The sequence below is a fragment of the Ambystoma mexicanum genome, chromosome 3q, assembly GCF_040938575.1.
Source record: "Ambystoma mexicanum isolate Mex_15411 chromosome 3q, UKY_AmexF1_1, whole genome shotgun sequence".
In the NCBI taxonomy this organism is placed as follows: Eukaryota; Metazoa; Chordata; class Amphibia; order Caudata; family Ambystomatidae; genus Ambystoma; species Ambystoma mexicanum.
This window is the reverse complement of record NC_090926.1, coordinates 69,242,692-69,268,672: the sequence shown is the minus strand read 5'-3', so window position 1 is coordinate 69,268,672 and position 25,981 is coordinate 69,242,692. Positions and strand designations below refer to the sequence as shown.

Sequence of the window (25,981 nt, the reverse complement as noted above, 5' to 3'; positions counted from 1 at the left end):
TCGGCAGCACTGCCACTGAGGTAAGATAGTATAAAGGCTACCTTGGTCTGGTCGTTAGGGAAGGCCCCGGGTCTGCATAGAAAGTGTAAACGACATTGGTTCATAAAGACGGCATATTTCTTGGGATCCCCCGCAAAACGTTCAGGCGCGGCCAAAGGCATGTGTCCAGGTAGATTGATTTGTACCAGGTTATTCAAACCCATTGATGTAGAAGTACCTCCGGAATTAGGTAAAGGAGTGTGCCCTGCCTGGGCCTGCAATAACCTTTTGGCCAGGTCATCTGTTCTTTCCTTTGATAGGATCAGTTCTCTTTTGAGAGTGTTAGTCTCCTGGCGGGCTGAGTGCACTTCTGCCCGTAATTCCCCCAAAAGCTGGGCCAGCTGATCTGTCTCGGAAGTCTCCATAGCGCCCGGGTGGGAAATTGTGGGTAGGCTTCGCGTTCTGTCACGCTCACCTGATTCCCACGGAGGCGCAGGTCTGGCTTCGAGTGCTGATGCTTCTTCAATGGTGAAGCGCAGGACTCTGAAGATGGACAGGAAGGGCCCCTCTACTCTGGCTTTTCTGGCTCGCAGGAATATTCCCCTGTGCGTGAAAAGGGAGTATTACCTACTGACGGAATAATGCTCAAGCCTCCCACTCCCTTCCAACCCTCCACGATACCCTTCCACGATTCCCCGTGAAGTCTCACCTTAGGGTCTGGAAGGATGAGTTCTCCATCCTGCTTCTGATGCAGGGGCGTGTTGAAACCCAGTTACTTCACTGGATTGAGGTTTGATGGGAGTCCAAAATAAGCTTGACTATTCAGGTGAGGCGCTGTAAGAGTTCTGTTGCAAGTCCAAAAGTTCAAGCTTAATAATAATGCTCATTGTCTTATTGCAGCAAGCTCTAATGCTTATGTCTTTTTCCCCTTAGGGGCCGGGGTTCGGAATGCCGGAGATATGGCGCCGACCCGAAGTGCAACGTGCAGTTCCAGTAAATGACAGGTAAGTTCTGGATGAGCGTTCAGGTAATGTCTTTGCATTCGCTCATTCAATGTCTTTGGCCCTCATTACAACTCAGGCGTTAAGGGTTTAAGGGCGCTGTCGGCGCCGTTAAGCCTTAACGCCTGATTACAAGTGTCCCTTTGCGTGTTGGTGTTTAACTCCTGCTTTTAGCAGGCGTTAAAAATCCAACCCGCAAAGGGACTTTGGAGCTAATTACGGCACCGTAATTTACGGTGCCATAATTAGAGCCTTCCCTGTTCCCATTATGCCCGATGGGGGCAAAAATGGGAATGGGGAAGGGCAAATGGTGAATGGGGAATTACCGCCCCACTCACCTTGGAATGGGGCGGTAATTCCGCCATCCACCATGGCGGAATCGTAACCTTAGCGGCATGGACCATGGTGCTAATAGCACCATGGTCCTCCGCCAAGGTTGTAATGAGGGCCTTTGTCTTTTTTCCCCATAGGGGCCGGGGTCCGGAATGCCGGGAAGCGGCAGGACCCGAAATGAAATGGGAATGACCCAACAGGTAAGTCTTAGAACTCAGCTTTTCCTATTCCCTTCCTTCTCTCACCTTGTTTTCATGTCTTTTTCTCTCTAGGCTCTGGGAAGTGGGTGCGGATCCAGATGATCGCTGCTGAGATGGAGGCGCCCAGGAAAGGTGAGTGAAATGCAGCGCTGCAGCGATCGAAGCGAAATGCTTGTAAAATGATGTCTTCCCTTTCAGGATCGTCGGTGTGATGTCTCCGTGATGCTGCTTTAGCAGGTAACGTCTTCTTTCTCTCCAATTCTCTCTTATCTCCCTTTGCAGGCGACCCAGGATGCTGACAGGCGTGGCTGAAGTCCAGATGCAGGAGCTGACACGGTGAGCGTCCAGCTGCGAGGAGCAGATCAACGCGAAGCGTGAGTTGCTGATCGGGTGTGGTTTAAATAGCTTTGGAAGAAGTTCCAGGTATGTATCCTTCCACCGATCAGGTATGTATCCTTCCCCGACCACACGCAGGTGGAAAGTAGTCCCACAGGTAAAGTAGTTCCATTCAGGCCTCAAGAGGGCCTGGATGTAGCAGCATGGTCTGCATCAGGTAAGTGCACATTAAAACACTTGAACACATGTCTAGCTTTATGAGCCTGGCGCCTAAGGCGCCAGGACAGGGGTCCAACATGAGCCTGGCGCCTAAGGCGCCAGGACTGTGTCCAAAGGGCCCCAGCTTGGGCCCGCTGGCACTTCCCCGGGGGGAATGATGCCTGCCTCTGGGGTTGCTAGGTCGGACCTGGCTCCTTGGAGGTAGGCATCATGACACTTCCTCCCCATTCCCATTGAGCCCTATGGCTGTTCAAATGGGAATGGGGATGGGTTTTTTGAATGAGGAATTACCTGGTCCTCCAAGGTTGGAATAGCCCGGTAATTCCTCATTCAAGGAACCCGGACCGATTTTGAAGGCAGCCATGACGCTAATAGCACCGTGGCTACCTCCAAACTCGTAATGAGGCCCAAAGCATTTTTGGTTTATCAAGCAAGAGATTGTGGAAACTTTGACAAACATTTCGAAGAGTGATAAATTCTGTTTTGCAATAAGACAATCGAAGTGCCAAGTAGAAGACTTATTGAGTGAAAAGGACTATGGGCCTCATTACGACCCCGCCGGTAGAGTGATAATGGCGCCGGTAACGCTGCCTGCGCCATAATCGCTCTACCGCCGCATTACGAGTTCTGCAAGCAGGGCCGCTCTTCACGACTGGTCCGACCAGACGTGCAGAGCGGCACCCGCTAGCAGAACAGGATACTAACAATGGTCCCGTCATTAACGGGACCGTTGTTAGTATCCTTCCCATTGAGCCCTAAGGGGGCTCAACTGGGAATGGGGATGTTCCGGGTCCCGCGAATGGGAATTACCGGGCCTGCAAAGGTCGGAATGGCCCGGTAATTCCCATTTTTCGGGACCCGAGTTTGGGGGTAGCCATGCCGCTATAAACGGCATGGCTACCTCCAAACTCGTAATGCGGCCATATGTGTTGTTTTTGAGGCAGAAATGTGTTATTGAAGAGAACTTTCTTGATTTGAACTTTGGTTTAGAAAATCATGAATTAATCTTGGGGAAGGGGATTCAACCCTGGTTACAAGGATACATGGTTACAAAGTTTATGTTTGAATATAACTGTTTAGAGTTTGAACAGCCATTTGATACCTACATGATATTGTTGTGTATAAGTGTAAGAGACAGACACCTTTTGATATTAGAGTGTTTTCCTTTAGTCTTAGTTTTACATGTAAGGAAATCCTCATTAGGTTAGGGAAAGCGAGGCGTTTATTTCGCCCTTATTATTTAATAAAATGGCTGCTTTTGATCTACTTGTCTGTCTCACATTTCTGACCCCTCACATAATGAGCATCCTTTACAGTCTTTTCAATGCACCGTTTAACCAAGCAAGATACTTCTGAGTTTATGCTCAAGGACATACATACATATATGTTGAAACTCTCTTCTTCTTTGTTGCTTTTTCCAAACCCCTCCTTATGACTTTGCCTTTCTTTCATCCGATGTGCCTTCCAACCCACACCTTAATTTTCTCTTCCTGACCTCTGGTCTTCTTTTATCCTCCTTTTTTATCTGCTCCTCCAAAGCTCTTGCTTGTCACTCTCGTTTTCCTATCTCCTGATGCTCCCTCCGGCCTCTTTCTCAAGGTACTCCTTCTTCTCACTAATGATATTTCTTACCCCCTTACAGTTTGTCTCCTCCTTTCTGATGTACCTCCCAAATCCCTTTTTTATTACTCTTCTCCAACTTGTCTCTGATGTTCCTTTCAATCTCTCCCTTGGTGCTCTCCTCCTTCATTCCTCCTATATTGCAACCTCCACAATGTTGTTCTCCTCCTCCCCTTGATGTTTGTCGTTACTGCCTCTTTCCTGCCTGCTAGCTATTCTCTCCAATTTCCTATTACCTTCCTTTCTCTGATGTACTTCCAACCTGCTTATAGACGTTCCTCCTCACCCATTCTTCTCTGCTACCCTCCTTCTACCTCCTTTTCCCCTCTGTGTCTCACACTGATGTTAATTTCATACAACCTGCTTAGTCTCCTCACTGTCTCCCCTGCTTTTTCTAGCCAACCTCCTCCAATCTCCATCCTCTGCCTCCACTTCAATCTCCTCTGCCTGCCTCTAACGCCAACTCTTCCTACTGACCAGCTTCACATTTCCACAAATGGCTCACCATGAGGGACGATCATTTAATGGCTGCCTCATTTTTTGGGGCTGCACTTCTCACTTTGGGCACGGCTAAGGCTCGAGATTGATAGCTAGTGATGATTGGTGTAGTGGAATTGTGCAATTTAGCACCCCCAGGTTGCACTGTTTCTCTCCGTCGATGTACAGTGAGGAAGTCTGAGCCTGTATATTGTCAGGAATTGCGGAATAGGCCAGACTCATGGGCAGCACAGTTAGCACAGAGCCAAACACTCTGGGCACCGACGAGTGTTCTAGTTCTGTAACATTCCTAAATTGCTCTTGGAGAGAGGCAGGCCACCACTCGCAAAAGAAATGCCTCGAATAAGACAGGAAGCACAAGAACTACAAAGACCCATAACCCATAAATTCCTGCAGTCCAGTTGAATTGTCGTTAGATTTGGAAATCTCGTGAGCTGTCGATGTTGCAGACGGCATTTTGAACATTGGCCTATTTAAGGCCAATCCCAGACAATGCCTGTGCTTGGCGTTCATTCTGATTCAGGAAGAACACTTACCTCACATGCAACCACGTCTTCATCATGATTCCTGTCATCAACCTCCTGGATTTCAGCCTTGCCATGATTACTGAAACCTTCGAGAACAGAAGAATGAGCAACGTTAGCACAAGAAAAGTAGTATGAAACAAAATGAACACAAAATCGTGAACTGTGTTTATTAGTCTATGGATCTGAATGCTAGTTCAGTATGAAGTGAGACTTTGGAACTTGCAAATGGGGGGAAAGCATTATGATCCTTAAGGTGGATTTAGTCACCATCAGGAGAACTACCATCACAGTTGGCTGCATCCTATCGATGAGAGTGAAGGAACTATTTTATATGATTGTGTGTGAATGAAAATCCCTTTGCTAAGACTCTAGTGGGTGGAGCAAAATATGTGCATCAGACCTGGAAGTGATTACCAATAAGTTAAGGAACTCACTGGTGCCAGTCTACCTGGAACCCTTTACAAGAGACCACTGTGACAAGTCAGAAGAAGGACACTGACCAGAGGACATGTTGTCAATGAGTTTTATTTAACTTAAAAGAAATCGCCTTTCTAGTCCTATTACTAAAAGGGGAGTTCCCTTACTAACAAACTGTACTATGGTGCTTGCCAATAGTCAAAATAAAGAAATAGTCCTCTGTCCAAACCTATCCTCTAAACTAGCCCTACCACTTAGAAAAAATATAAAAGAAAAACTACGCAGTGTGCCCTGCCCTCATAGATGTTCTCCCTGATCTCGCTCGGGGCTTCCAGGAATGCCTCCTGCTTCCGGATCCAGTGTGAATCGGTATAAAACAGTTCTCCCTGGTTTAGCAGTTCTCGAAAGTCTGTCAAAGTTCCTCAAGTTTACTAAACAAAGTCTCAAGTTCCTAAAAAGACCAAGGGCCTCATCACAAGTTGGGTGGTATCCCGGCGCTAATTGCGCCAGAATACTGCTCAGCGCTATTTGCGTTACCGCAACTTGGTCCGGCGAAATTGCAGGTGGTGGTAAGTCCCCATTCCCATTGGTTCCAAAGGAGACCATGGGGTTGGGGAGGCACAATTAGCGCTGCTCTAATAGCACAGAAAACAGCCCAAAAATTGTGATTTTTACCTTTTAACTCCCATTTTACGCCAGACTCATGATTGGTCCAGCCCTTAAATGTGGTGGTAATATTGTTACCGCCGCATTTAAGAGCTACTGCACAACTCTTGATGAGGCCCTTGCCCAAGTTGCCTTAGGTGGAGGAATATTTCCCTGATCCCTCGCTACCCCTTGGGTTGGTTTCTCCCCACTTGGTTCACATCTTGTGTGCTCCTGTGCTCCCCTCAAATCTGTTCATCATTTGTGTCATTGGGCCCTATTGGTTCCCTTGGGTCTCTCTTTCCCAATGTTTCACTTATCCCACTGGAGTACTGGTAACTCTTCTTTCCATATGCCTCTCGTTGTTCTTGGGAGTTTCTGTGAGCTGTTAGGCTGATTATATTATTCCGGTTTCTTGGGCTCCTGTAAACCTTACTGTTACTGGCTTCTTTATCTCTCTCAGTACCTTTATGTCCCTGGTATGATGTTAGGTTAATCCTTCCATCCCCCCCCTTTCACAACCTCTGTTCTCAATTTCCCCCTCCAATCTGAGGAACCCGGCTTGCTCCAGTCAGGTGGTGTCTACTCAGTAGCTTTCTGATCTTTCAGTCTGTATAAGAGCTGATGTATGTGTTCCACTCATTTCAGCATTTCCTGTTTCCTTGGATCTTGCGTTGAGGGTGGAGGATTTGTTCCTCCCTCGTGTCCCTGTTTCAGCAGCGGTTGTCGGGCACCAGGCCCACCATGTCCGCTGCGGGTAAGGCCTGCTGTGTTTTGCTTTTTTCCTCGCCTACTCTACTCATCTCTCTGCCGGGGTTGGCAGCGTCTCTATTCCTCTCCTTCTTCTCTCTGCACCACATACAGCCCTGCTGTGCAGTGCGACTCCACCCCTCAATGAGGTGCTCACATCGGAGGCTTGCTGCTGTATATTATTATAATTATTATAAATATTGAGCAAAGATCTAGCTTCAAGAAGCAACAGAGCGCTTTGCAGAGGTATACAACAGAACAGATGCATAACAGAGTTCTTTTCAGAGGTAACAACAGAATAGATATACAGAGTGGGGTAGGATTCAGAGGGGCACAGAGGAGGGGTACAGCTGTATGGTTACTGGGCCCACCACATTTGCTGCGTCCAGGTAAGGCTTGCTGTGCTTTGCATTTTCCTTGCCTCGCATAGTGTTCCTTTTTCCCCAATCAAGGGTGATTGAGCCTTTATTCTCACTACGTGGCCAAAAAGGGGCGTGTTGCTTATGTTCATCTGTGAAACCCACAGCATTATTTTGAGCCAAACATCCAAAGGCACTTCAATATTATTTTGAGTTTGACAGCTGAAGATAACATCAGTTCTTTCGGATTCCCATGTATGCAGATAATGCCTTAGCTATAGGGAGTTCTCCCTCCTTGTCCCCATGAGGGGATTCACTCCCAATGAAGATGCGCTTTCCCAAACCCCTAGGGAGGGTTTTGCTGCACAGGCTCACCTCCCGAGCCTCAAAGCAGGTGGTTCCCCACACGGAAGAAAGAACGAAACATCCAGATTCATCACACCACATAGTCCAAAAGGTACACCAAACTTCACAGGGGAATACAAGGGAGGTAGGGGAAGCATAATTACAGGTAATCATGATTGTTTCTCTTATTCGCAGATTGTTGATTAACCAGTCCATGCCATAACCTCAAAGCCTGAAGAGGTCCATACTTAATACCACATCTTTCTGGGATTGTACAGGTATCTCAGTTAATCGGGGGGGGGGGGGGCTGTGCAATCTCACTTGGGTGTATGGGTATTACATCTAGGCAGGCATTGTTGTGCTCTCTGGGGGTCCCGACAACACATGCTAGGTTTTACATATAGGTCTCAGCTGCCTTTTTTGGTTTGTGCAGCTTTTTTCATGAGCATCATGGAGCAGGATGCTCTCTCTTATGCGCACATTTTCCCCATCTGTTCCAGCACGGTCCCACTTGTAGATGCTGCAGATTATTCCTACGCAGACAATCTGAGTCCCTTCACTATACTTTCAACTGAACTTTGGTGGAGCATTTAGATTGAGGGTGCTGGTGTGTTTGATATACTATACACATTACATTTTGGGCTCCTCTTAAAGGACAGGGATATGTTTTGGCACCATACGAAAGTCCCCTGACAAGTCGGTAGGGAATGTTGGAGTGCATGAGGGGATCCCCCTATAGACTGCCCACGGGCCCTACATCATACAGGGTGGTGACACTCTGGCCCCCTGGTGACTCCACCTTCCCCCTTGGTATAGTCAGGGAACTTCATCACAAGAACTAGATCACGCTCTTTTAGAACAATGTGAGCTGATGTGGCAGATGCATGACTGTCACTCTCAAAAGTATCTTTTTTACTTTCACAACAATTGGCTATGGGCCATTGTTATGTCATTTGAACGCAAGTGGTGTTTGTTACTGAAATAAGTGCTCTGTGCGAAACCTGAGAGTGTCCTCACATCTACCCCCCTCGGGTCCTCTTCTCAGGTGGCCGGAGAATGGCCATGGCTTTTGGATCCTGACCCTTGGGGCAGAGAAGCGAGGGAGGATCACCTGGGTGGAGGGTCCTTGGGGATTGGAAGTGGGGTACCCACAGTTGAGACATTATATCCCCCTTTCCCTATTGAAGACCAACCAAACCCTCCCCAGCATTTATAGGCTATTGTACAACATCTCCCCTCATTTTCCCACACTTTAGCTATGACAGAACTGGGACGAGATAGAGGTGACTAGGAGTAATGAACACTGGTAACTGCTTTCACAACACTAGTACTGGGACGAGGAAGATGTCTGCAAAGTACTGTGAAGGTCAGGCATGTCCCTTCAAAGAATAGTCAGGCAAGTCCAATTGGGAGCTCGAACCTGCAACCTGTCAAGTGGTTGCAGGTGTATAAAAAGGAAACCAAGAGAACAACAAAGAGTCCAACAGGGAGGTCTGCTCGTGATGAGGCAGCCATGGTGGTTCGTGCAGAAACGCCAGGACACTGGCAGATAACCCCAGAGACCTATGTTGTCCAGGAGAAGTTGGGACGTTGGAATTACTCACGTGTGGGAGCCTCAGTGGTCTGGGCAATGCAGCTGCAAGCAAGGAAAAAGAAAGCAAACCGTTGACAGCCTCCGCGGAAGCAGAACGGAGCTGCCGTCGATGCCAGAGAGGCATCAAAAGTGCGAGCGGGGCTCGCAATCAAAGGCAAGCCGGCAAGTGCAGCAGGAGTCCAGCGCAGTGACCCAACAGTACCGTCGGAGACCGGTGAGTGAAAGGGAGCATCACCCGAGACTGGGTTGCTCAGAGGGGGTGGATGTAGGCAGAATGAATGCTGAATGCAGAATGAGTCAAAAAGCATGCACAGAGTAGGAACAAAGCCATGGGTGATATTAGTCACAATAAGAACTTCACAAATGCTATGTGGCTCTTCAATAGAAGACTTGGCCTGACAATTTGTCCCTCTCACCAAGGGGGAGCCACCCCCTTTGGGACTAGTGGTGAACCCCACCTCTTCAGAGGACAGGAGGTCCTTAGAAAGAGATGCTAGCATTGGAGCCTTGGGGAAGAGATAACTATCTGTATTGGCTACCTGGGGGTTACAATGAGTAATAACCAGAAACGTACTGAACAAATGGTTGTTCAGGTGTCTGACCTGCTGTGGACACAATATCAGCAAGGATTGAAAGAATTGTAGGAGGTTCCACCACCATACAGTGGAATAAAGAGTCCATCTTCATTAGAAAAATAGAGAGACATCCACAGAGCATCAGAAGTGCTGAAGCATGCCCCTGGGAGCTGTGGCAGCTGGAAGAAAGGGCACGCAATGTGTGGCTGCCCCAACAGAGCCTGAAGCTGCTGAACACTGAGAGCCACAGTGTACCTGGAGCCGGGAATGTCGGCCGAGGACCCCAGCACAAAGCCCAGGCTAAGTGATGACCGGCAGCACAAGAGACAGGGACCACAGAGTAGCGGGGAGCCTGTGAGAGAAAGGCAGATGCCCCACCCAAAAAGAGGGAGTCAGAGGATGCTGAAGAACCAGCAACACCACCACCGATCTTCCCCAGCCTTCCGAGGAGCACTGCACCAAACAACAGGGTACACCGTGGCTCTGGGGAAACAGAGAGGCAAGGTGGGCTGACCAAAGCAAGACCCCAGGGCGGGGTGCACAAGAATATGCCCCCAGGGCGGTGTTCAAGAAACCATACCCCAAGGCAAGGTCCTCAAGATCATACTTCATGGCGAGGTGCAAGAAACCTTGCACCAAGGCGGGGTGCCGCAGATTATACCCCAGGGCAGGATAAAGGAAACCATACTCCAAGTAGGGTACACAAGATCATACCCCAAGGCGAGGTTGCACCGATCATACTTCGGAGCGGTTGAGAGAAATCATACTGCAAGGCAGGGCGAGAGAAGCAAGTCCCCAGGTACGGCTACGAGAAACCGGATGTCAAGGTGGGGTGAAGGAGAGTGTACCTCAGAGTGGGCTGAAAGCCATTATAGCGCAAGGCACAGTGAGAAAAGCTGAACCGTAAGGTGAGGTACAAGAAACTAAACCCCAAGGTGGGGATGAAGCGCGAGAGACAAATTACTCCAAGTCGGGTTGTGAGAAACCAGCTCTTACACAGTGTGAAGTCATGGAGCTGCCTCGCAGACAAAAAGGTCTGAGCTCTCTGGTAAAGTGTACCAGGACCACCCCATTGTTAGGGAGGAGAGAGCAAGAGAGAGCAAGAGAGAAACAGAGCATTTTTGGGGGACTGGAAAAAGAACAATCAAACTTACATTTGAAGAACCAAAGGAACTGTGTTTCAAGGCGTTGAACCCTAAAAGGTTAATCCTATCCCAATGGGAATGGTCAGAAACCAGACAATATTCACATATCAGGCCTGAGGGCCGAAATGTATCTTTGTTGGTTTTGTATGTTTTGTTATAAGTGGTAGGGATAGAATCTTGGTTAGCAGACATATTACTTTATTATTTGTAACAACGTCCCTGACGAGCACCTTTCGGTAATGTCTTATGCAGAAGAGGGACAGAGTAAGTTTATCATTGTGAATAAAAGAGAGTCTGATCAAGTGCCACCTTTTCCATCTCCTGATTTTGGCTTACCACAGGCCCCTGTCAGAATAATCACTGACTTGCTCTGAATGTCATACAGCCAATTTTAAATAATGTGTTGGCATTTAAACTGCACAGAACTAACCCCTTGTGCATGCTCCAAATATATGGTGCTGGAAACACGTTTATCTCTTCTTTCTGGTGTTTCCGCTAATCACAGAAATAACCCGAGTGAACCAGAGGCATCCTTCCCTTAGTGACCTTCTGAAGGGGTTTTTCTTGTTACATTGATCCACATTATGATCATTATTATTATTATTATTATTGTTTTTATTAATGGGTCGCCCCTTCAGAATTTTAACTAAGAACTAAAGTAGACAAAGGCGTGCATTCCATAGAGATTCAGACTTCTGAAATAAGTGGCAATAGACGCTCTCGCATGGGAGTGAGACATGCAAAATTATCTTAGTAAGTTTATATTTATTTTATAGTCATCACACACATGATCATAGGGGGAACGAGCTGTCACAAAGGTCTATAACCAATACGTGTTCATTAACACACAACAAAGGAACCAATATTTGAACACATACCGATGACAAAGCCTGTATTCATAGTGCCTTGATTAACTACATATATTACAATATGCTCAGGCCATTCATTCAAAATGTATCTAAAACCATGTGTGCACACTACGATATGGCATGACTGAACCTATCTTAACCCTTTTTCCAAATTCTCGCCAAAGAGATGATTTCCTGCGCTTTCGTTTAAATATATGGCCGACACATGAGATATTGTGCAGATGGAAAATTCTACTGTTGAATGCATTACCTTGTCGATTTTGTAAGTCTACTCCTGAAACGCTGAGACATTTGTGCACTGATTGCGTGAAATAACTTCCGCAAACAGTATTGATTTTTAAGCCCTTATTTCAAGGATTGTGTATTATAACTAGTGCAGAATTGTGGGATGTATTATTTCATACAACGAGAAAATCAGTCAGATATGCTATTTTAATTTTTTTATAGGGTTTAAAATTGGTGGAAAAAAAGAAGAAAAAATGTCGGTACAAAGTAAATTGTAATCTTTTATTACCTCAAACATGAACTGATTCAACATAAATCACTCGTCAAAATAGCGTGTGAGTCGCAATTTAAATTGAACGTCAGAAAATTGTTTTTATTTAATATATTGTTTCGACTTCTATGAGATTTTTTCACAACTGATATTTGTATTTTGTATTTATGTGTTACTTCACTGTTGTCTATTTTTGTAAATAATAGTACATTTTGTATATGCTTTTTATACTTTTATGTATTGTAAAGTTGAAAAATCAAGTTTTTCTTGATTGAAACAATAAAATAAAAAAATTAAAAAAATGTGTGCAGCTTATACTAATTCCATACTAATGTATAAGTCTTAAATATAGCAAATTCAAATCATGTTTGATTGACTCATTGTACATTTCTTGTTGATGCGTTCCACTGTTTTCCTCTGATATTGACGTCCGCTAATATCCTTTACCCATCATGTAATTCTTGTGAATTGTACGTTGTCCTAGCCTCTTATTTTAGAAAAAGGAATGGAATCCAAGGTTTACAAACATGTTTACAATCCCCTTTATATATTTTGTGGTATGTCTAAAGCGAAACCTATAGAAATAGTAACAGACAAGCTCATAAGAGTTTCATTTTGAGTCTTCCTATTGAGAGCATTCGTTCTCTGCCAGAGTTCTTGCAGCAGTGTGTAGAGGGACTGCTTCAAGTGGGACTGCCCAGCAGCTCTGTGATGCAGAAAGAGTGCTTCATGTTGAAGGCGCTGTTATAGTGCCAGCCATTTTGTAGAGGCTAGTTTAACTGTGTAAGTTGGGGGAGAGTTGTTGAATGTTGCTTTTAAGCGCTTCTTTTTTTCATACTGCTTTTCACATTGATGTTTTTTCCAATCTTGCTTTACAGTGTGGTTAAATAATATAATAACAAGCCGCCGACCCAGCAAACAAAACCCACTCTGCGATTTAGGTTTTGCAACAGGTAGCAGAGTTTATTTTCATTGTAATGCAAGGAAACAACCCAACATAGTCTCCCCCCGCCTGTAAAAGTGAACCCCCGAGTAAGAATTGCAGTGCCCTCCTACACCGTTGATGACGTAGTTTCACAAACAAGGAACAGTTTATTGCATCAAACGTATTTCTGTTTTCATGGGCTTGCACATGTTTGTCTCATCTCGGGATAGTGGCAGACTTGCTGTTTACGGTTCCAAGTGCAAAGATTTGGTGAAACGATTGCTTAAATAATACTGTGTGAAAATCATTTGATAAAATGACTGGATACCGCTGTTTACGTGCGTCAGCTGTGCTTTAAGATTCCTATTCAGTGAGCGCTTTCTTTGTGACAACGTTGAGCAGTGGCATATAACGATGCATTATAGTGAATTAATCTGTGTTATAAGAGAAAGGTTGATTGTATTGTGGTCAATTGTTTTTAAATAAATCTTGTGATGTTTGTGTTTTGTTCCTAACAGTAGTGTCTAAAGTACAGCAACTGTGTATGTACCATGCAAGTTTTAAAAGAATGTCAACATTTGGTGTACCATGTTTGTTCCTACACCACTGTCCAACCAATAGACACTCTCTACACATCCTTTTGTAATCCACCCTGTGTCACACATTATATTTTCAACCAGGGTGGAATACAAAAATGTCTGTCCCTGTTATCTGGGATTTCAAAATTGGGTATTTTCCCTCTTTTTGTTTATGGGAGACCGTTTTTTAAAGGGAAAAAGACAACTTCCACACACACAAGGAAACACTGATTACCACTCTCTATGTCCATGCAATGTTAACTGGTTAGCCCCACATAATGGGTCTACTCCTATTAAGAATATGTGCGCTGTTCCAGTCTACCCCACGAAATGGTCTTTTTACATATATTTCTATCTTTTATTAGAATTGTTTGTCTCTCCTTTGACTTGTGATTATTGTACAATTAGAGTGTACGGGATGGCTAATAGAGCCGGCGTTACAGCCCAACTCATGATGAGGCCCCATATCTTTGGCATGGGATACCAGTGCTGAATTTCTGTTGACAGGCGCTACGAAACTCATTAAATTCATTGGTTGTTCCTAAGAAAGTCCCGCCTCCAGACCCGGAAACACCATATCTTTGGCACCCGCGCACATTGGACAAGTGATTCTGAGCAACAACAACCCCTAACTAAAAACAACAACCATTGGGAAATCAAATTGGTCTGTCTTTGTAACCATTGATGTGTAAGACTTGTCCTGTCCTACGCACACACACAATGTTCGCCATGTTATCAAAGCAGTATCTGTATTAGCAGCTGGGTCCTGCAAAGGAAGAAGCAACTATGAGATACCAGAAGGTGTCTCACCTGCTAGTCCCTGGGGATCTGTCATCCAGGTGGCCAGGACAAGGCCATTGCTTCTGGATCCAGTTCCTGGGTGTGGACCAGTGTAAGAGGATCACCTGGGTAAGGGATCTTCGAGGGGTGGGAGTGGGACACCGGATAGTGAGACGCGGTATCCCCTTCCCTGTAACACCTTTACCCCATCCTACCACGTAGGATACTTAGGAACTCAACCCCCCACCTTTTCGCAACACAAACACTTTCTCACAGACAGTCCGCTATGAGAGAAAACGGACTAACACCCGAGCCGTATACCTGACGTGTCCCAATACAATGGTCAGGCAGGGTCAGGCAGTTACTGACCATCACTCACACCTGACTTCCATTACACTTCCCCACACGGATAAAAGGCGGAGCATGAGAGCACACTGTGAGCGAGGCAAAGCACACTAGGAAACAGCAGTTCCAAGATGTCAGTTTAACACGAGGAGGAAGACGGAGAAACCGAAGGGAATCACAAGGAGAGAAGTTCCATTGACCTTTGACAAGTACCATTACTTTCATGAAACCTAAAGAATAGAAAGCATATGACCAAGAAACCAGGCTGAGTAATCCTGCATTGTGTGTTGGAGGTACACAGAGCCCTCCTATGTCGATAATGAAGTTGGGGAAAATCACCAGCTTCTGTGGTGCTCTCCATGGCTCTAACAAGAAAGCAGCATCAGTGAAATCAACACAGCTGGTGAGTTGGGGAGACCGATACAAGACCGGCCTGTGTTGAAGCCAAGGTTGCAAGCGGCAACATTGTATGGCGAGCGTTGGATCTGAGAACATTGAGTGAAACACGTGTGATAACCAATGCGAGTAAAGTTGAACTGCATATGAGTGATTGAACTTTGAAGCCAAAATATATGATACCTGACAGAGTGGTCCGGCACTGCGTGCATGCTCAATCAAAGGTATCTGTGAGATGTCCAGCTGAGAGTTGACAAAAGTGAAAAAGTGGCGAAGGATTGTGAATCAAAGTGGTCATGCAACGGGTCAAGCAAAATCCCATGCACAATCGAAAGTCTTTGCTATTAATACAGTAAAGAAAGTTGATGGCAAAATAGATAAATTGGTCTGAGCTTGGCAGAGGGAGACTGATTGAAGATTTTGTGTTAGAACGGATCTGAGCCTAGCAGAGGGGGTCTGAGGTGAACAGTGAGTCACCTGAGAAATTTGATCTCTGGAAATCCTAAAAAAATTGTTTATATGTGAAAAACGAACTTTGTGTTTAAGTGGATCTGAGCCCGGTGGAGCGGGGTCCAAGGTGAACAGTAAATCACCTGAGAAAAGAGTGCATAGGAGAATCTTGAAAGTAAAGGAGCTTTGTTATTTGTTTGTTGTATCAGGTCCTCTTAAAGAAGAGACTTTTAAATGGCAAGGAGACTTTGCTACAGAAGGCTGTGATGTTGGAGTTTTTAATTGCCCCTTGTGCTAGAGAAGCCAGAGAATATGCTAAGCTTTAGTGTGCCACCTTATCCCGTGCTGAAAACGTGGGGAAGGGAAACCAACAGCTTGAATATCCTGACATATAATTTCTTGAACACTTTTCTTTTGCATAACATTGTTTCCGACACTATTTGTATTTAGAGGTAAGGATTGGCAATAGGTTTATAGGCTTTTTATTTTGACAAGACACCACTAGGACTGCGTTATTATTATTTGATGGTCGTAGCTTGCTCCCATCTTTAGATTTAGGATTAGATAGGCATTTTTCAAACCCAATTAAGGTTCAATAAACAGCCTTGAACTGTGATCACTTGTGTCTGTCTTACTGTTTATACCATGCCTTCCTTCCATATGTGTCAGAAGTGGGATGTGACTCAATTGAGACAAATTGGGAAACTCTAAACTTCCAGAAGCTTAGTAATGAGAGCCTCAGATCCCTCTATCACAACAAAAGAATCCATAGGCTTTGATATCTGTAAGCTACTATCCCTCCAGGGAAAAGAGGAATGATTCCCACAGACCCAGATTTGATACCCCCTCCTGGGATAAGATCGGCTCCAAAATCTGGCCTGGTCTGGAAGTTAAGTCTAGATGTCCTAGCAGGCGTCATAGATCAGACTTCCGGGGAGACATAAAGGTTCTCCTACAGAACCATGGCGAGATTCCATTTGAAGTACATTGTGGGAACAAAATTGCACAGGGAATTCTTGAAAGGGCTGCATTTCCACATTTTAGAGAGAGTGAACCAGAAGATACTGAAAGAGATACCTTACGCTTTGGGGAAGCTGATGACCCATCTACTACTGAAGCAAAAAGGGAAGATGAACCTACCTTCCTTCCTGACCTAGCCTTCACCCAGCGTAATGATCCAGCACCCGCAGAGGCTTTCTTGCAGGTGATTCCTGAAGAGGAAGGATTAGGGAAGGGAAGTCCCTTTTTCTTCCTAAAACACAAATTACTGTACAGAAAGGAAACATCCACAGAAGGCCTAAGTAAAACTCAGTAATCCCCAAAACCCATCAGAAGACCGTACTAGAGATTGCACATTCTCATTTGACAAGGGGACACTTAGGACAATCTAAGACGCAGGCGCACATCAGTGGGAAGTTTTACTGGACATGTATCCATGCTGACATAAAGAACTTCATTCAGACATGTGAAATATGCCAGAAAACCAGTACTCATATTCCCTTGCCTGCCCCGCTGAATCCTTTACCAATAATAGAAATTCCTTTCTCAAGGATCGGGATAGATACCATTATACTGTTGGAAACCTCTAGACTGGGTAGCAAATATGTCCTCGTAATCGTCCACTACGCTACCCGATACCCCGAGGCATTCCCTATGCAGAACAACACAACCCAGCAGATTTTAAAACATCTATTGCCATATTTTTCCAGGGTTGGTTTTCCTAAGGAAATTCTAACGGATCAAGAATCCAATTTTATTAGCAAACTCGTGGATGAAGTCAATGAATTACTCCATATCACGACATTAAGAAGCTCAGTTTACCACCCACATACAGACAGATTGGTATAAAGATTCAACAAAACTAAACTATTTTGACAAGACACCACGAGGACTGGGTTATTATTTTTTGATGGTCATAGGATTAGATAGGCATTTTTCAAACCCAATTAAGGTTTAATAAACACCCCTGAACTCTGGTCACTTGTGTCTGTTTTACTGTTGATACCATGCCTTCTTTACACAGGCCACTGTATCCTGAAAGCTATCCAATACACATGTGATTAGTACATTAATACCTTAGTCAGGCTAAACAGATGGGATCTTTATCATCCTCAATGGGTACGTGTCTGAGCTGGCATCCTGTTAAGATTGCTTTCCATCTACAGGAGGGCAGCTCCTGGGGCTCTGAAAGCCACTGCTGCCCAGTGCTCAGTACCCAACAGAAACTGTGCCAGGATGCAGCTCAAAGCACACTCACTGCACTCATTATTCCTGCGCATTGAAATTTCTGCTTTTGTTTGTAAGTGCTATGATCTGATTGCTACACCCAGCAAGCTATGCTGTAGTTGCCATGCTATTAACCATGAGTTTAATGGACTAGTATCAGATTGCCAAGGCCACGCCTGAATATGGATGTACAGTTAGGAGGTAATATAAACTGGGTGTGATGGGCAGAGAACACATGAGGTGAAACCCAGTCTCTGTCACAAAGGTGTCTTAGAGGAAACATTTAGCAAAGTGAATTAAGGGACGTTTGTGCCACGGTGGAGTGTGAGGCCAGGGAGGGGGCAACAGGAAGCCCTCTTTGGAATGAGAGAACGCTGCTTCCATTTCATGCCACTCTTACCCAAAGCAAAATGAAGAAATGCTTTACATGCATTTTACACTCCTATGCAGGTCTTTGAGATAACACTATGCCTTTTCCTGCTGCCTTTCCCCATCCATCATAGCCCCCCAAGTGATACTATGCAGCTTTCACAAGAGGCCCAGTCTGCGAGTAAAGGACCAGTGCATGTCATAGGGGCTGAATGCATTTATATAGCTTACGTTACTGGAAGCAGCATCTACAACATCTTTTCTCAGTCGAAATCCTGTTTGACTGCCTGCCATGTTCTTCATTTACTTTTACAATGTTGGAGCTCCAAAGATATTGAGGCTTGAGAGCTGGGAATGGATAATAACTAGGATAAATACCTGCCAATGCTTAGTCGTCCTGTAGTTGATTTTGCAGTAAAGGATATAAGCATTAAAGGTGACCTAGAAGCTAACGAGTAAAGCAATATTAGTTTTTTTAAAAGGTTTCTGAGTTGATCAATATGTAGGTAGTAGACTGGCCAATTACCACAATGGCAAAAGCAGCAACATCACCATGGGTAGGGTACCTGCTTCATCTGTGGTAAAGCAGATACACCACAAACAAAAAAAGTCACTTTCGTCAAGAACCGCATCTGCTAGGCCGCAAATACACCCAAAGACCTTTTTTCCAGTCTACAATGCATTGTTCAACTGTCTACACCTGTCTACACTGATGGAAACCAGGCAAAGCATGACCGATATCATGGTCTCCTTCATATCTAAAGTAGAATAGATCAAAGAATGAATCCCAACGCCAGGCTCAGACGTCCACTTCAATCCCCAAGTCTAAACACCTTCAAAGAATGCCAACCTCTATATTTGGAAGACATCTCATCCATCATCAAAACCTTTGTACTTCCAAATCCCAAGACCAACCATGCACCCCACCTTTGACCAAGGCACTCCTCAGGCCCTTGTGTTCTTCTTTGACAGAGCTATGAAATCTGTCTCTAGCTAAAGACATCTTGCCAACCCCCTTAGAAAAGCAGTAAACACACCCTTAGTAAACAATAATGCTGACCATGACATTGTATTCAATTACCACCCACTCTCGGTGCCCCCACCCACCCTACACCCATTCACCCAGCCAACTGTCATCCACCCACCCTACCCCACTCTCTACCACACCTGCCCATCCCCCTTCTCTCTACCCCACCCACCCTATCCCCATTCTCCCTACCCCCAAAGCTCTGTACTCAACCTAACCTGCCTTCACTCTCTCTAACGCCCAAACACCAAGACTATTGGCATTGCCAATGCTTGGTGTAAATAGGAATGACATAAGCTGTTTTCCATGAGGGAGGAGAGGACATGGTGGCTGTAATATCCATGAACAGGATATTTATATTTCAGCCCAAAGCACAGGATCATTCTTAAAAATGTTGCTGGCTAAATGGTTAGGTTATCCCGCCCGAGAAGGACTTTCCTTCTTGATAAGCCTTTCAATGGCGTCTACAGTAAAGTCCAAATTCCAGCCATCTGTAAGAACTGGGTGCAGACCTTCTGGACCCCCATTATCATATAACTTGGTAAAATAGGAGGTGCAAAAATCTCCAGAGATAGGTTTGCTTTTTAGAATTTCCCTTGTTCAGAGCAGCCAGCATTTCCTCTCCATCCTGTTGATAGAGCTGTCGGTGCATTTTTAGGGAATTTTGTAGACTTAGATTTGCTATTTTGATCCTAGAGATTTTCTCCTCCATCTCTAAAGAAGACCTTTTTAACTGCCGAATATTTTTTTGTATTGTCCTTTTAAAGTCATGAACTCTAACATCACATTTATGATTACAGTTTTTCCGCTGCGACAGAGACATCAGATTTATTGGGCGTAGGTAATCTTTTCCATTCCATGCAAATATCGAGACTAACATGCTATGGTCACTCAATTGATTGGAACCAATTTCAAATTTTGTACATAGGTCCAGAAGAGCTTTAGTTACAAAGACATGGGGCCTCATTACGACCCTGGCGGTAAGGCAACAAAGGCGCTGGTAGTGCTACCGGCGCCGTTGTTGCCTCACCGTCTCATTACGAGTTCTGCTCGTGGGGCCGCCCTGTTTGCCTGGTCAGACCAGACGTTCAGAGCGGCACCCGCTAGCAGAACAGGATGCTAACAACGGTCCTGTCATTAACAGGACCGTTGTTAGCATCCTCCCCATTCCCATTGAGCCCTGTGGGGGCTCAATAGGGAATGGGGATGTACCGGGTCCGGGTCCCGTGAATGGGAATTACTGGGTCCGCAGAGGTCAGAATGGCCCGGTAATTCTCATTTTTCGGGACCCGGACCCGAGTTTAGGGGTAGCCATGCCGCTAAAAACGGCATGGCTACCTCCAAACTCATAATGAGGCCCATAGTCAATAGCAGATGAACAGTTCTTCCCGTGCCAAGTGGGGTTAGCCTTTACTCTGCTCTTCAGTAGCTCATTTAAAAAGAAAATACTTTGTATTTATTGAACTTATAACATGAGGGACAATAACCTTGGTAAACATATTGTCATTAACATTTTGTTCCCATTATCTCCCTCCGCCCACCCTCTCCCTAACAAACCAACTTGCACAACACTGGGTTACAACATATGCTACATCATGTTTACATTTGTTAACGCCTTAAAGTAGGAAATCAGGACGTCGTACTTGTGAAGTCATTTAGGCTCTGTAAATTCACTTCCCCTTCTTAAGAGGATACTCCCCCTGTTTAACCCTGGATAAGGCTTTCAGTGTTCTACATCAGACTGGGCGGGCCGAGCCTTTAGAGTGTATGTGCTGACGTTTCATGGCCTGCTGTCACCCCACCCCATTTCAATATAAGCATTCTCCAGACCATGTGAAGAAAATGTGAAAAGATTCCATCTTGTTGTTTACATTTGCAGTGGGTTTTTCCAGGAAGTATATGTCCCAAAGTTTAAGGGACCAGTCCGCCTTTGAGAGGATGGCAGAGCTCTTCCACCTTTGCGCTATTGCTACCCGGGCCATTCTCTGCATCGCCTCGCAAATTCTTGGTAACCTACGTTCATCCCTACCCCTCTCCAGGACCCCCGGTAGCATTTTCAGTGGATCAAGGGTGAAGGTTATGCCCACCACCTCCTTCATCCAACTAAGGATGTCGGCCCGGTACATCTGGATTTTAGGACATGACCACCACATGTGATAAGATGAGCCCAGCATCCCACACTCCTTGGGACAAAGTGGGGAAACCCCGGTGAACATTTATTTTGGACATTTTCAGGGGGTCTAGTTGCCATCTGGGTAACATTTTAAAGTTGTGCTCCATTGTCGCCGTGAACAGGTTCCCATGTCTCTTTGGCTATTTCCCTCCCAGTCTCCACCTCCCAAGCGTGCATGAACTTTTGTCTCCCATCCAAGTTTGCTGTCACCAACACTATATACAATTTGGACACGATCCCCTTCCTAGTGTCGGTAGTACGCTGGGGTCTGTATGATTGACATAGTGTTGGATCTCTACCCTCTTTGGGAAGAACCAGTATCAGTGGTCTTAATAAGGAGTCTGGGAGGACACCTGTTTCCAGTACCTGGTTAAATATTCTCCCAAGGAAGGGTGCCAGAGTGGAACGGAATGTCTTGAAGAATTGGACCGAGAACCAATCCTCCCCATGGGATGTTCCTGATTTCATCATGCCTGTGGTTGAGCTGATTTTGTCAGCGGTAAATGGGGCTTCTAGTATTGTCTGGGGGGATGCTAGGTATCGGGAGAGTATTGAGGAATGTATCTATCTGGGCTCCGTCCCCCTTGAATTCAGTTGATTAGAGGGTCTCATAATATTCATGGAACCCTTATGCTATTTTCTGGTCTCTGTATACTTTTTCTAAGCCTGTTTGGCAGATTGACTCTATTCTCTTGGCGTTTCTCTGAGCCTGCAGTTTCCAGGCTAGTATTTTTTCCAGTTGTTCCCCCTTCTCTCTCCATATATTTTTGCTTAAGGAACATTAGTTTTCTCTCTGTTTGATATAGGAGGAGATTCTTCAACTGGGCTCTATATTTTAGCACTCTTGCCAGTTTGTCAGGGGAAATTTGCATTTTAATGTCTCCTTTGAATTTAGAGCCTCTATTTGTCTTCCCGGGTCCCTCTCCTCCTTCTCTCTCTCCCTTTTCTTTGTGGCAGCCCGATGTATTAATTCCCCTCATATTTGTGTCCTTTTATGCCTCAGACTGTTGTTAGACTCACCTCCCCAGTATCGTTAAAATGGAAGAACTCCTTTGTCGATTTTAACAAGCCCTAGGCCACCTCTCTATCCTTCAGTAGCAGGTTGTTGCACATCCACCTCCCCTTTCTCTGCTCGGCTGCCCACTCGCCCAATTTTACACTGACTACATCGTAGTCCGAACAGGGGACCAGCTCTGTGGATGATTTTGACACTTTATGTGACAGGGCAGAGTCTAAGAGGACATAGCCAATCCACGAGTAGGTATCATGGACCTTGGAGTGGAATGTGTATGATGGGACAGTTTCTCCCTCGCGGACCAATGCATCCACCACTCGCAGTTCGCTGTTTATTTGAGCAAAGTGGTGGGCCATCTTTCGCTGCACATAGGATCCCTTTGACGGTGCTGCCCCTTTTCTGTCTGTTTCCGGATCCAAGACCATGTTTATATTTTCCCCTTCCATTTTTCTCAGTAGTGGTCTTGCCCCTCATTCGGGCCATAGATTAATATTAGGGATACCTTTTGGCCTTTGATCAACCCCTTGAAGAATATATAGTCTCCTTCTGGGTCTCTAAGGATGGTGAGTTCTGTGAAACCCAGTTCGTTCACAATTACCACCGCCACCCAAAGTTTAAGGAGAAGGGGAATCCCCACCAGTAGCAGTTTCCTTTTGCGTTGAGCCATTTCGTCAAGGCGGCACAGAGGCGATGTCTGGACAGTGTGAAAGAAGACAGGTCCTGGTAAATACTTACCCTGGGGTCTCCCCATTCAATTGGGCCCATTGCCCTTGCCTTTTCTAGGAATTTTGTTTTCTCCGGGTAATAATGGAACCTCGCCAGGATTGAATCGGGGCCTCGGGTGCCTCCTCCCACTCTGTGAGCTCTGCCAATGGTGGGTTCTGTGGTATTTTCAACATTGAACAACTTTTTGACGATTCCATTAATTGCTCAGACGATGTCTCTTTGTGTTTCACCTAAAACCCCAAAAAGTGGAGGATATTTCGTCACTCCCTGTTCTCAAGGTCGTCAATTTTTAAGGCGCATTCCACTTCCCTTCTTTCTAGTCCTGCGATCCGCTGATCGAATTGGGTTTCCAGGATGTCTACCGATGACTGGTTGGCCCCTATTCCTTGGATTCTATTGTCCATATCGACCACTTTTTTGTCCAGACCATTTAATCTATGTGATGTAATATCTGAAACCCTTCTGCTCCTCGAGGATTGCCGCCATATCCCTCCTCATCGAAGTTACATCCTCTGCCATGGTGGGCTTTGTCGTGGGCGGCTGTTCCTGGTCAGCCTGGGGATTGTGTTGTATTTGAATTTCTGAAGTGGGGCCATCCAGCTCATATGTAAGAGGATACGCTTGCCTCTAGGGTAGCTGGCTGTTTGCAGCTATGCAGGGGCCCAGTCCTCACCCCCTCCTGGGCTTACTATCTTCTGGGAGTCCTGCCCTTTGGATCCGTGTGAGGGTCTGGGGGGCACTTCCTCTATCCTTCGTTGGGGCCTTTTGTTGTGTTGCCGAGGCTGGTGATGTCCCCACTCGGGGTTGTGGGGTGGGGGGCCAGGCTCTCCCTTCTGGGGATGCCCCTCTTTCCTCGGGTCTGTGGTAGGTTAGCCTGCCTGTGGGGGATGGGCTCTGGATTTGTTTGGGGTGTGCTGCACCCGTTGATCTTGGCATTGTAGTTGCTGCCCACACAGGTACTGCAGGGAGGGGTATAGACCCTACATGGGTTTTTTTTCCCCTCTGGGCCTTTTCCTCACATTCAGGGTATGGCCATCATCCAATCCGGGAACCGTCTGTTCCAGGGAACCTTCCCTGGAGGAGCCCTCCTGCTTGCCTCTTGAGGTGTCCCCCTCACCGGCTGCCAAGGTGTTCCGGGTTGCGTGGGGTTAGGTGGTGGCGTCCCCCACTGATTGGGGCCTTCGTAGAGAAGGGATATGGGGGGGTCCTCCCGATTCGCACGTTCTCCGGGGGTGTAGGCCACCAGGTGGTGCACTTGGTTTCCCCCTCACCACTCCGCCCCCCAGGACCTCTGGTCAGGCGTGGGAGGTGCGGGGTCTCTGGGGATTGCCCTGGGTAGTTTGTTGTACAGATATGATGTGGGCCGGGGAGAGTCACGGTACTCAGCCCTGTCCCTGGCGTTTTAATTCCTGACGTGCGGTCTCCTCCACCGACTTCTAGCCCGCTGGAGGTTTTGGAATGGGGATCTCGTTAAGCTGGTCCTCCGGGTGTTAAACCAGAACGTTCCCCACAGATGGGGCTCTCCCCACGCCACAGCCTCGCATGGATTTTGTCTGGAGTCGGTGTTGATTACGCCTCTGCTTTTCAGCAACTTTTCTCGGCTATTCCTAGGAGTACCAGGCCCACTCTTTGGCCCCTGCAGTGTGCAGGACCTCGGCTAGGTAAGGGGCGGGGGGCTGACACAGTTTTATGGGGGCAGTTTGGGGGGGGCTTGAGTCCCTATTGTGCCTTACTGGAGGGGAGCAACACGGGTGTGTTAACACATCCCTGCACCCCCTGGTGGCTGATCCTAAGTAGTTCATTTAACATATTGAGCCCCCAACCTTCCAATTTCCTGCGCCATTCAATTCCTTGGATAGTTTTCCTCCAGGCTATACCCCCCTGTATAATGTTTGATAATCTAAATCCAATAACCGCGTACCATCACAATCAGCATTGAAGTCCCCAACAACAATGACCTGTCCGCCGGTAAGGAGATAAAGCAGTCTTCAAGTAATACGTGGATCTTCTCCATAGTCTGATTTAAATCCATAAGTGGGCTCCAGTAGATATTAGCCAATAAGATTTGCCTGAGAGCTCCTTCACCCTCTTTATTTATACCTACTGCTAGCACCCCCTTAGGTAGGATCAATTGTTTAAAGATGCTATACCCCAAACCATTACGGATCATGGTTCTATGTCATTTCATCAACATCTGTTTTTACGACAGGTGTTTCTATGACGAGTTTCTGCCAAAAAAACTCATAAACTTTTTTTTGTTATTATTTTTGGGGGGTTCCGCCCCACACCCAAGCCTCCCATCCTCTACAGATGTTTTGTTATTCCTGACCCCCGCCAACCCTTTATATGTCCTTTCCCACCCCCGGCCCCCCCCTCCCCCAAAAAAATGTCAACATTTTTTTTGGGCAAAAACGGGTGTCGATGAAAGGATGTCGACCCGGATTGCTACTATCAATCCTCCAGCCATTCATCCCCATGACCCTTGCATGGCCAGCTCTGTATCAATTGTGATCCTGTCCTGAAATTAACTAGCCAGGTTTCTTATAGAAAGATGATTAAGAAAGTTTGTAGGAAAGAGCAGAGTGTAGCATCCGTCTGTAGGGCAGAAAAACCTCTCGCATTCCAGGAAATATAGGAAATGAGTCATCTTTGCTAAAGTTGCCCATTAATATCTTTAAGTTGCAGTATTGCTTCTCTCATCCATCATCAATCATCGCCATTCTCCTTCCTCAACACCAGAAATAGTTTACCAGGAAAGTTCTTTATTCTGTTTACCCGCCTTCGCATGAGTCTCTCTATTGGTATTGAGGTTCCCTGGAAGAGCCCGGTGACCGTCAGTTACTGATCTACTTATTTAATAGGGTCAAATATCATAGCCCAATTTACATAGGTTAGGTGCTTCATTTAGTAGTACCTCATATACCATTCGAAAGGGACCAGTCTAACTTTAGCAAATCTTGAGGGGTGGATGAAATCCACCAATTTGATATCCTTTGTTCTGGTTAAACATAGATGAGCCTGGACCACCTCTATCAAACATGAATTCTAACAGCAGGCTTAAAT

General features: G+C 45.9%; 1 protein-coding gene across 1 annotated transcript in view; it reads left to right on the top strand.

The window, feature by feature from the left end:
* The window catches only part of LOC138582136 (zinc finger protein 585A-like), a 293,496-nt gene that overhangs the window by 185,838 nt on the left and 81,677 nt on the right, over positions 1-25,981 (top strand). The gene's annotated exons all lie outside the window — the stretch shown is intronic.